The sequence below is a fragment of the Rattus norvegicus genome, chromosome 15 (assembly GCF_036323735.1).
Source record: "Rattus norvegicus strain BN/NHsdMcwi chromosome 15, GRCr8, whole genome shotgun sequence".
Lineage (NCBI taxonomy): Eukaryota > Metazoa > Chordata > Mammalia > Rodentia > Muridae > Rattus > Rattus norvegicus.
This window is the reverse complement of record NC_086033.1, coordinates 70,152,582-70,164,318: the sequence shown is the minus strand read 5'-3', so window position 1 is coordinate 70,164,318 and position 11,737 is coordinate 70,152,582. Positions and strand designations below refer to the sequence as shown.

Genomic DNA, 11,737 nt, shown 5'->3' with positions numbered 1-11,737 from the left:
AATGTTCTACATCTTTAGTCATAAGGGAAATGCAAATCAAAATAACCCTGAGATTCCACCTCACACCAGTCAGAATGGCTAAGATCAAAAAACTCAGGTGACAGCAAATGCTGGCGAGGAAGTGGAGAAAGAGGAACACTCCTCCATTGTTGGTGGGATTGCAGACTGGTACAACCATTCTGGAAATCAGTCTGGAGGTTCCTTAGAAAATTGTACATTGCATTACCTGAAGACCCAGCTATACCTCTCGGGCATATACCCAAAAGATTCTTCAACATATAACAAAGACACATGCTTCAATATGTTCATAGCAGCCTTATTTATAATAGCCAGAAGCTGGAAAGAACCCAGATATCCTTCAACAGAGGAATGGGTACAGAAAATGTGGTACATCTACACAATGGAATATTAGTCTGCTATCAAATACAATGATTTTACGAAATTCATAGGGAAGTGGAAGGAACTAGAAAATATCATCCTGAGTATGGTAACCCAATCACAGAAAAACACACATGGTATGCACTCATTGATAAGTGGATATTAGCCCAAATGCCCGAATCACCCTAAATGCACAGAACACATGAAACTCAAGGGTGACCAAATTTTAGATGCTTCACTCCTTCTTTAAAAGGGGAACAAGGATACCTTTAGGAGGGGAGGCAAAGTTTAGAACAGAGACTGAAGGAACACCCATTCAGAGCCTGCCCGACCTGTGCCCCATATATATACAGCCACCAAACTAGATAAGATGGATGAAGCAAAGAAGTGCAGGCCGACAGGAACCAGATGTAGATCTCTCCTGAGAAACACATCCAGAATACACAGCAAATACATAGAGGAATGCCATCATTAAACCACTGAATTGAGAACAGGACCCCTGTTAAAGGAATCAGAGAAGGACTGAAAGAGCTGAAGGGGTTTGAGACCCCATATGAACAACAATACCAAGCAACCAGAGCTTCCAGGGACTGTCACTACCCAAAGACTATACAAGGACTGACCCTGGACTAAAACTGCATAGGTAGCAATGAATAGCCTACTAAAGGCAACAGTGGAAGGGGAAGCCCGTGGTCCTGCCAAGGCTGGACCCCCAGTGAATGGGATTCTTGGGGAGAGGGTGATAATTGGGGGGAGGATAGGGAGGGGAACACCCATATAGAGGGGGGAGTTGGAGGGGTTAGGGGGATGTTGGCCTGGAAACTGGGAAAGGGAATATTTGAAATGTAAATAAGAAATACCCAATTTAATAAAGATGGGGAAAAAAAGAGTGCAATTTCCCAAACACAGAGAATTCAAACCTATTTGAATACATTTTTGTTTTCGGTCCTGTGGCACCCATCTTCCCAGAGTTTGCTGGAGATCCCAACACTGTGGAGTTGGCATCCCAATGGATTGTCTGGGATCCAATGGTTTCTACAGGAGTAGTTAACCTCAAATAAAATATCTCTGAATGAAAGATTCCCCCAAAACAAAGACTTGGTCTTTGTTCATGTGTGACTAATTCTGGTGCTCCTATGACTCAGCAGAAAGAGCCCTGAGGGTCCAGAACACAGTTAGGCTAGCTGGGGAAGGGTATTCAGAGTCCAAAGAAATGGTTTTTCCAGCAGATAAGGATACATAGAGGGAGAGAAGTTGACTTCAAGAGACAGCCAGAGTCTACCATAAAGCATCTATAACACCATGCAAATTAAGGGACTTTCAGTTTCACCTTGAATAAATATTTGACATTGTTCACCTTGACTCTAGTTCCATGTTTTCCCCTTTATGTCAACATTACTTTAGACACCTTGAAAATGTAAAATTCTTTTCCTGCCCCTTGAGATATGGATTTGCTATACACGGCAATGTCTTTTCTAAGACCTGAGAGCCATTCCATTAAAATATATGATTACCCAAGTGAGACAGTATCTTTTGTCTTCAACCTCTGGGAGAATAAGAGCCTAACTTCAATTAGTAGCATTTAGCAAACACAGACTTGCTAGCCACACTGACAGACTTCTACCATAATGCATTCTTCCAGACTTTTCTGCTACATTAACTTACAAGTGCTTGCAAATTCTCCCCCCTTTTGTTTAAAGAACGACACTCAGTCTCTCTTAGAGTGATAGCTGGTATAATATATTCCTTGTCTCATAACCTTATCTGGTACAAGTTGTCTTTAACAATAACTATACATATAAATGGTATATTAAGATCATTGATGGATTTGCTTTTCTTTTCTTACAGAGTAAAAGATATGGATGTAGTTTCATTTACCTACAAATGAATATACAGCCTTTGAAGCATGTTTAGTTTAAATGTTGCCTTTTTCCAGATATATGTTAGGTTTTGTTTTATAATTTTCTTAGAAATTGGGCCTCTGCAGAGGCATGGATTTATTTATGGGTTCTTAATCTATTCCTTTGAATTAAATGTCTATTTTTATGCCAACACCATATAGCTTTTATTATTATATCTCCATAGTGTGAATCAAAGTCAAATACTGTGATGCCATCTGCTTTGATCTTTCTGCTTTTTGTTGCATTGACTATTTGTCATCTCCTATATTTCCATATAAATTTCAAAATTGTTTCTTTGTAGTTCTCAGAAAAATATAATTAAAAATTCAATAGGGGTTACATTAAGTACTTAAGTTAGTTTTCATAATATAGCCAATTTTAAAATATCAAATATGCCAATCCATGAGCATAGGCAGCCTTTGCATCTTGCATTTTCTTTTTTTTTTCTTTTTTTCGGAGCTGGGGACCGAACCCAGGGCCTTGTGCTTGCTAGGCAAGCACTCTACTGCTGAACTAAATCCCCAACCCCCCATCTTGCATTTTCTTAAACCTTAAAACATTAGGACAACAGGCAGCATAACCAAGATACAGGTATAACCAAAGACTCTCTAAATAAGACTCTAAATAGCATTGGAAATAACCCTAAGAATTGACAAATATGATTTCATGAAATTAAATAGCTTCTGCACAGTAAAATAAAATGTCATCAGAGTCAAGAGACAGATACTGAATGGGAAAATTCTTGAATACACATCAGGCAGTGGACCACTATCTTGAATATATAAAAAATGAAGAGCCTATAGGGGATTCTGACCTATGTCCTCTGCATATATGCTATGGTGGAGTAGCTTGGCGTTCTTGTGAAAATCCTAGCAGTGGAAGCAGGGTCTGTCCCTGATGCTTTTGCCTACTTGTGGGACCCTTTTACTCCTTCTGAGTCGCTTTGTCCAGCCTTGATGTGATAGTATTTGCCTGCCCTTCTTATGGCTTGTTAATCCATGTTTGGGTGATACCCCTGGGAGGCCTGTCCTTCTCTGAGGGTGGGAAGGATGGGGTATGGATCTAAGGGAGGAATGGTGCATGGGGGAGGGCGAAGGGGGAGGCAGAAATGCAGTTGGGGCATAGTACATGAGAAAAGAATTAAAACATTAAAAAGATAAGAATAAATATAAAAAAGAACTGAAAAATTAAGCACCAAAAAGTAAACTAATATATTGGCAAATGAATTGACTAAATAGCTTGCAGATGAAGAAATATGAATGAAAAATAAATATTTGAAGTGCTCAGTATCTATCACCAACAGAGAAGAGCTAATAAAACTGTTTTGAGAGTATAATTGTCATCATCAAGAAAACAAATGACATCGGTAACAGAATTTTTAAACATACTTCAGAACGTCCCTTTTACTTTAGCACAAAGGCAAGATGCCCTGCACACTTACTTCACACTGATTTCTATTCTCACTATTTAAGAGGAAGCTCATCTACCTTTCGATTTCAGTGATGAATTTTGTTTTGGTCATTCATCATTTATTGTCCCACTAGACTTAATGAAGCATTACTAATACAGAATGGAATCACACAACTGTGAAGCCACAATTAATATCATTATCATAAAATCCTTTATAAATAAGTCAACAGGAATTTAGTTGAAGATCAAAATAGTCTATGGAGTTTACCATTCAAAAGTCTATAACTCTGGTAGTTCAAAAGTTTCCAAAGATTATAACTGTATCTACCAAAATACTGTATCCTGTTCTATTTAAATATGCAAACAATGTCTACAATAATTTTAATACTACTATAGGTTGGCTCAGTGAGAATAAACTGTCCAGTCTGTTAAATGAATGATGAACAACAGTAAAATGAGTGGTCCCATGTTTTCAGTAATATTTCCTATGGTTAAAAATAGAGACATCAGAGAACACTAATATCTAACCTTAGGAAAGTTGTGATTCTCCAGCGTTCTAAGCTACTGATGTTTTAACCCACTTAATGGGGGAAATTATGCCTGGTACTCTATATGCAGCCAGGGAGGTCATGAGTCTTAGGGAAGCTACTACTCTCACTTTCCTAAACCAGCACAACCTCTAACTACATTCTAAACCGACAGGGAAGTATAGCTCCCACTTCTCATCAGTGAAAGTGTGCAGCAGATGGAAAACGCTACAGAAAGCCTCAACTGGAGCAATGTAGAGAACAACTGCCTAGCTTCAGCTGATGCACTTACCACACAATTCCTGCACATAAGGCTAAGAGAGCATCAGGAAAGAGGGGATGGAAAGATTTAAGAGTCAGAGGACTAGGAAGTCGGCTACAAGATCATGTCTTCTGCATAGGATAGGAGAGCCACGGACATGAGATCTCAACACAAGTTCAAAAATACCTGAACGGTGACATCACCAGTCAATATGCCAACATGGGTGGGAGACACCGCTTAGGGTCCCAAGCATAGATGAGAAGTTAAAAACAAGGGACAATTGCTGAGAGAGGGGAAATTAGTATTCCCTGGAGATGTGTCACTAATTAGTTATCCAATACCAAATGGTCAGCCGTGAAATTATATACATAAAACCAACACTATAATTACACAGTATGTTGTATTTTTACATCTATTTGTATATATACATATGTAACAACAGTAATTAAAGAAAAAGAAGTCATTAGTTTGAAAGAATGCATGAAACAGGATGGATGTGGAGTTCGAGAAGGACAAATGCTGTAATATTTTAATAAAAAAACAATTTAACAATAATAAATCAAAACATTTTCTCCTTTGAGACGTTTAAGGAGAAAAATTGCAAAATTGTAACAAATTTCTTAATAAAAATCATAATATAATTATTTACAATAATACCTTATAATTTTAACACTGTATTGCTAGAAATCCTAAGACTATTTTTTAAATGATTATCAAAGATGGTCAATAAGTTATTTCAAGTTTAAATCCTTGGCAGAAAGTTCATTCTTCATAAAACATAAAAAATTTCTCCCCAAAATGTCTTCTGGATTTTTCTCTTCAGTATTTTTGGAATATATTTAGACCTAAGGAAACTGTAGAATGTGAAACCATGGATAAAGGAAGACTAATGGATATATAATTGTATGAAAAATGACAACAGCCTTCAATAAACTGGACAGTTCATTCTCAGTGAGACAGCCTATAGTATTATTAAAATTTTTTAGACATTATTTGCATACTTAAAGCATATTTAAAGTAACACTTCTACAAAACAATTTTCATGTTATTCTTAGAAAAATAGTGTGATGATATTGTCTAATATAACTTTAAAGAACAGGTTGTTTGATATGGTATTATGTTTATCTGTCAAACTGATGGAGCCTCCGGGTACCCAGGTATTTGACCAAAAGAATTACTCTGATTGTTTCTGTGTTTTGTATGTGATTAACATTTATGTTAATAGAGTAGATTGGCTTTCAAAATATGGCTGGATGCCACCCACTCAACCTATACCTGAGAGAACCAAACGCTGACCACATCCTTGGTAATACAGAATTCTCTGACTTCACAACCTTCCAGCAAGAAGATCAGCTCTTAACTACTTCTATAACAAACAGCCCATCTTGGATAACTAATCAGAAAGGACTTGTCATTCTTCATACAGATGAATTAACTTAAATTAATTAGTTAAATTTATTATGCATATCCCTTCCACTCTTCTGTAGAACACAATAGAATAGAATAAATAAATAAAATGTAATTTCAAAGTTGTTGAATTTATATTTTATTTGATATATTTTATGACATCTATTTATTTATGGTGGTGCCATCATAGCACATAAATGAAAGTCATTAGGTGACTTGGGCAGGAGTTGGCTCTGTCTTTCCACCACGTGGATCCCAGAGATCAAAATCAAGTCACCAGGTTTACCTTTCAGAACCTAAAGGTGCTTGATGCTAGCCCATATTTAACCTCTATACAGAGTGAAAAAATGCATTAATTCGTATTAGATTGCTAACTGTATCTTTTCAGCTTAAAATAACAAACTTCAAAAATAGCACTGCAAGAACTTTTTCTGATAAAGTACTTCTCACCAGTTCCTAAGTAGCTTCAAAGATGCACTCTCACAAATGTACCCCAAACCGAGTTTTACATTGCAATACTCAAACTTCACAAAGCCTGTGGTTAAGACCGGCTATAAATAAAATTTCCACAATGAATACATTCAAAGAGAATGTAACTTTTCAGTTTCCAAATTTTTCCATTTATAGGTTTAGACAGTATACTTTATATGAAAGAGGCTGAGAAAAACAAAGAATTAGAGATACAAAAGGCAGAGATAGAAAACCACCCCACAGAAAGCTGCACTAAAGTGCTCATATTTTATTCTGATGAGCTGCACTAACAGTAGCAGAGTGCACAAGATATTTTTTCCAAAGAGATACATAAATTTGAACACATATTTTTCTTTACTTTTTTTTCCAATAGCAAGTACAGTACAATATAATGGGTTTGTGTCCATAAGTTGGTTTCTAATATTCCAGAGAAAACAGAAAGAGGTGAGAACACAATAAAATACCAGACCTTGATGTGTCCATAAAAGTTCTTTAAAGTCCAGCTTATCTGAGGCTATGAATATAATCTTTAACAATGCCATAAAATATGAGAGAAACCACAGGGTTCAGCTTCAGTAAAACTGATGTGATCCTAACCCATTGCTACTTAACCAAACCTAGGAAAGGAGAATGAGGCTTAAGGGCACTGCATTGAATTCAGATAGCAGGAAACTCAGCCCTCAAGATCTAGTTGAGACAAGGTTGCTCAAACCTGAAGAAGCATAAGGTGGAAATAATGAGAGCTAACTAAAAAATCAAGGTCATTTGAGAACTTTCAGGGCAGCAGCAATAGCTAATTTTTTAGTTCACTTAATAGAATGTTTGTGTCACATGAGAGTCTAATAGCATAAGTTTAATTTGCAGTAAATGCAATTCTGACGTGCTAAGTGACTAAGAAAAAACAGGGAGCCCAGCCTTATTTGCATATCTTTCTATTACGATTTCTAAGACTCGGTTCTCTTCCAGAACTACAGTCGTGTCTGAAACGAGACCAGCTCAGTGGCAAGAGACAGCTCAAGTGGCAAAGTGATTGTGTGAGTGTCAGATGCCTGCGACCTGAACAGAAGATAAGGTTGCCCTTCTCACCATTAAGACAATTTGTCCACTTTCTCTTCCCATGCAGAATAGGAGATAAATGCGAGCATGCCAAGAAAGGGCTGACCTTAATACTCTTTGTCTGTTTTAATCTGTTCAAGTTCATTTCCTCTGTGCAAGTATCCTTTGATGGAAGAATTCAACAATGGTCTGGTCTGTCTTTATCCACATGCTTCAGGAACCGGGTGTGCAGCAGCACCTTATGCTAGGAAATATACATTTTATTTTCCTATGTATTCATCCAGAGGAGATATTTTAGGAAATTTGTATTGCACAGAGTACACAGTATGCTCTGAGATTGAGGAGTCATATTTTTCCTATACAGGAATAGAGATGATAGACCCACAAATGTTTCAGCAGCTATATAAGCTTCTATTTACCTCCCAAATATTTATCAGAAAATGAAACACATTCTTACTTGGATGCCATTACTAGTTGCTTCAGGCCTCTTAAAAAATAAGTTTGAATAGATCTGTTTCCCCTGATACCTTTAGAAAACTTTTGCACCTGTTAAGAAAGGAACTACCATTCTTGACTGTGCCTGGTCACAAACCATCAGTCCAAATTTTATTTCATAGTATATGAAACAGAGTGTTGACTCTGTAACGATAAAGCTTATAACCCATATTCCAATTTCCACATTTGTACCTGGAAGTCCATAAGGGCTTTTCTTCTGCACTGTCAAGTTTTCTATTCACATCTTCCCACTACTAGATGTGATTAACTTGACGTGGCATTGTATATCATTGCCAGGTAGGTGGCATAAAGATTTATGTCCTAGTCATGAAGAGTTGACAAGTTCTATTTTCATTTCACAATGGATGAATGCAAATCACTTGTGTCCTTAATGTTCAGAAAAAAAAACGTTATTACTCTTCGACACTGTTTTGTTTTGGCTAGGAAAAAAAAAATTCTTGGCCTTAGAATCACATGGAGGTTATACATGTGCAGATACGCACATGTAAGTATTATTTCCTTTTAGGTAGATTGTGTGTTCTGCAAGCTGAATATCTTTCTGCAACCTTCGACTTCAATTTTCCTGACTTCAGATCAGCACATTAGGTAAATATGCATGGCTTTATTTCTCATTCGTACTGCTTATCTCCAGTGTGTATGGGTTTTTCCTGGAGCACTGTTATGAGAGCTACTGATTGATGCACTGGCTGTTTTGCATATTGATTTGTAACTGGCTTTCTCATTTGTCTTCATGATTCCATCTTTCATGGACGGCAGTCATTCCCAAACCCATCAGATTATATGATTACAGAGATCAGATGCTTTGTTTAGCCTCAGGCCTCTCCGTATATGAAATAGTGTTTCATCAAAGTCTACTTCTATGCTTAAAATGCATAATAGTTCCTACTTTAAATATTGTACAGACTTGACAGTGTGCTTAGACATCATTGTGCTAGTTCATTTTTGTTTTCTCCATGACTAAGCACCTGAAAGAATCAATTAGGGGCAGGGGGCCAATTTATATACTGATCTACTCACCAACCTCCTCATTATTCATTTACTTATGTATTCTGGTATTCTAGATTGAACCTAGGAGCTCCTTCATGTCAGTCAGGCATCGTTCTATTGAGCTGTATCTTTTTGAGACAGGGTCTCATGACATTGTTCAGAGTGGCTGTGAAAGGACTCTGTTTCTCAGACTGGCCTTGAACTTTGTGTGATATTACTGCCTTGAGTAACTAGGATTATAGACATGTGTTACCAGACCTGGTAAGAAGCTTACTTCAGTGGTGTTTTAAGGGGCATTAAAGATAAGATATGGTGGTCAGAGTTTTTCACAGGGTGGCAGAGACCAGTACAGATGTGAGGCTTGGCTAAAACCCTCAAACACACACAAACACACACACACACACACACACACACACACACACACACACACACACACAATGAAACAAACAAAAACCTCCATAGGGCCACCTTTGCCAGCCAGACCCCACCTCCTAAAGGTTCTATAGCTGTCCAAATATAAACAAGTATTCAAACATGTGTGCCTGGACAGGCTATTTCAGCAATAGTGTTGGTTTTTCAGCACTAGTGGAGCTCTGATGTCTGAGAGTACTGTCAGGAGCTATTGTCTCCATTGTTCACTCAGAAGCCATACTGACTCCTCCGAACTGTTTTTTTTTTTTTTTGACTGATATAGGTAGACTGATAATACAGAAAATAATCATCTGGACTTGAGACTAAGATTGACATTGAAAGTATGGGTGTTAAATAGCTCAGGGTTTAGACATCCATCAGCTTACTTTTCAATTCTCATTCTCGATGATAAAGGTAATAAATAAAAAATCTACTTTATCCTAAGTAAGTATAGGGAGTGAGACTTGATTTTCAAAATATTATCATCTCAGTTTGAAACTCAAAAACTCTAGTGCCAGTGCTCAGCAAAATGCAATGGTAAGTTTATCATTGGGTCATATCAGTTATCATGGGCCATTGCCCCTCTCATGGTTCCATTCATTAACAAATGAAGAGAGATTAGAAATGAGGGGAGTTATATTGAAGAGGTGACAAGTGACCAAGAAATTTACAGTCTACAATAAAGTCATTCATATGGGGAATAACTGAGTCAATCTTAATATTAGAATGAAAGTCAAATGTACTTAGATCTTGCTTCCTAAATCAATCTCATGGAGGCTCCATATTTTTTCCCCATGAGCTATGCAAACCTCAGAGAAAGCAGAAGTGGGCCATAGTAACTTAACTGTTTGGTCTAAGAACTGTAGTGATAAAAGGGGCAGACTTGAGGTTTCTGTCATCAAGGTCGAATAGGAAAACATCACAGAACCTCTTGGACTCTTCAGCAGGCTTAATAGTAAAGTATGAGACAGGGTCACAGATACAAAAGAGATTTCACAGACTTACTGGTTGATGTTGTTTGTGTCCTCCTTTGGCCATCAGTATATGGAGGCCATTGGTATAAGGATGACAGTATATATAATGACACAGTAGGAAAGGAACTCATAGTGCAAAGGACTTATGTAAATGCCTAAAAGATAACGTTTATCCAATGGACTGAATGTCAATTTTCTTTCTTCTGTTCTGATCAAGTTCATACTTCCGTGATAAACAGAGTTATTCTACTGAGTAGGAGACTATCAGGGAGGGAGGGAATCTCCCTAGGAAGAGGAAATAAAATAGTAGTTATAGATACATGAGGGAGGTTGGGGGAAGGACTTAGATTTGAATGATCGAATGAGTGCTCGCTTCGCCAGCAACATATATAAAATTGGAACGATACAGAGAAGATTAGCATGGCCCCTGCGCAAGGATGAATGACCGAATGAACAAGAGGAGCAAACATGGAGACAAGGGAGGGAACATAGGGAGCTAAAATTAAGGGTCATTTGAGAGGTCATATGAAAACCTAATAAAAGCTTCCTAAGCACATATACATGTATAAAGCCAATCTGAATGAAATTGCTGAATGACAGGGGAGACAGAGGCTGAACCAGACATGTCTCATCACCAAATGAAGCTTCCAGTACCAGAATTGGTTATAACTAATCCAGTAGTTGGCCAAAAGGCTCCCATTAGGAACCCTGAGACCATGAAGACCATTGCCAAAGCTATTTGTTCCTCTCTCCAAACTAAACACCAGTCTCTGTTGCTGAAGACCACACCTATACAACTTATTGGAGAGAGAAAAAAGCTGATTCCTACATCAAGCCTTCATTCCGAAGATTTTACGCCTAGGAACAAGGAGACTTATACAGAGAATGGTAAGTCATTTTTCCATATCTGTATAGCTAAGAAGTCTCTGAGTCAGGATTCAAGTTCAAGTCCTTACTTCTTTATTTGGTATGACGGGTACTGTGTTACATGTTAGAAAACATGCATGTAAGGTATCTGTATTCCATACTCATATACAGTTTATGATTTACCAAGAAATATACCTGAAGAGAAAATTCTATCAGATGATAAAATATATATGGAGGATATATGGAGGTTTTTAAAAGATATTTTGTTTTTACTTATATATGTACACATGTATGCTGGTATCACTGGAGGCCAGAAGGGAATATCAGATGATCTGGAGTGGAGTTATAGGCAGTTGTGAGCTGCAGAATTTGAGTGCTAAGAACCATATCTGAATTCTTTATAATAAAAGCTAGTGCTATTAACCATTGAACTATCTCTTCAGCCCCCAAAACAGAATTCTTTACCTTCAAGAACTAAGCAACACTTTTTGTGGTGTTTTCTGTGGTCAAATTTGTCTGTCTTTCCTTCTTTCTTTCTTTTTCTTTCTTTCTTTCCTCTTTATTGAAAGT

General features: G+C 37.4%; 1 non-coding gene across 1 annotated transcript; it reads left to right on the top strand.

The window, feature by feature from the left end:
• The first annotated feature begins 10,665 nt into the window (after positions 1–10,665).
• Positions 10,666–10,772, top strand: LOC120097310 (U6 spliceosomal RNA). Its single transcript, XR_005494520.1, has one exon. It is a non-coding gene; the product is annotated as a U6 spliceosomal RNA (small nuclear RNA).
• The last annotated feature ends 965 nt before the right edge of the window (positions 10,773–11,737 follow it).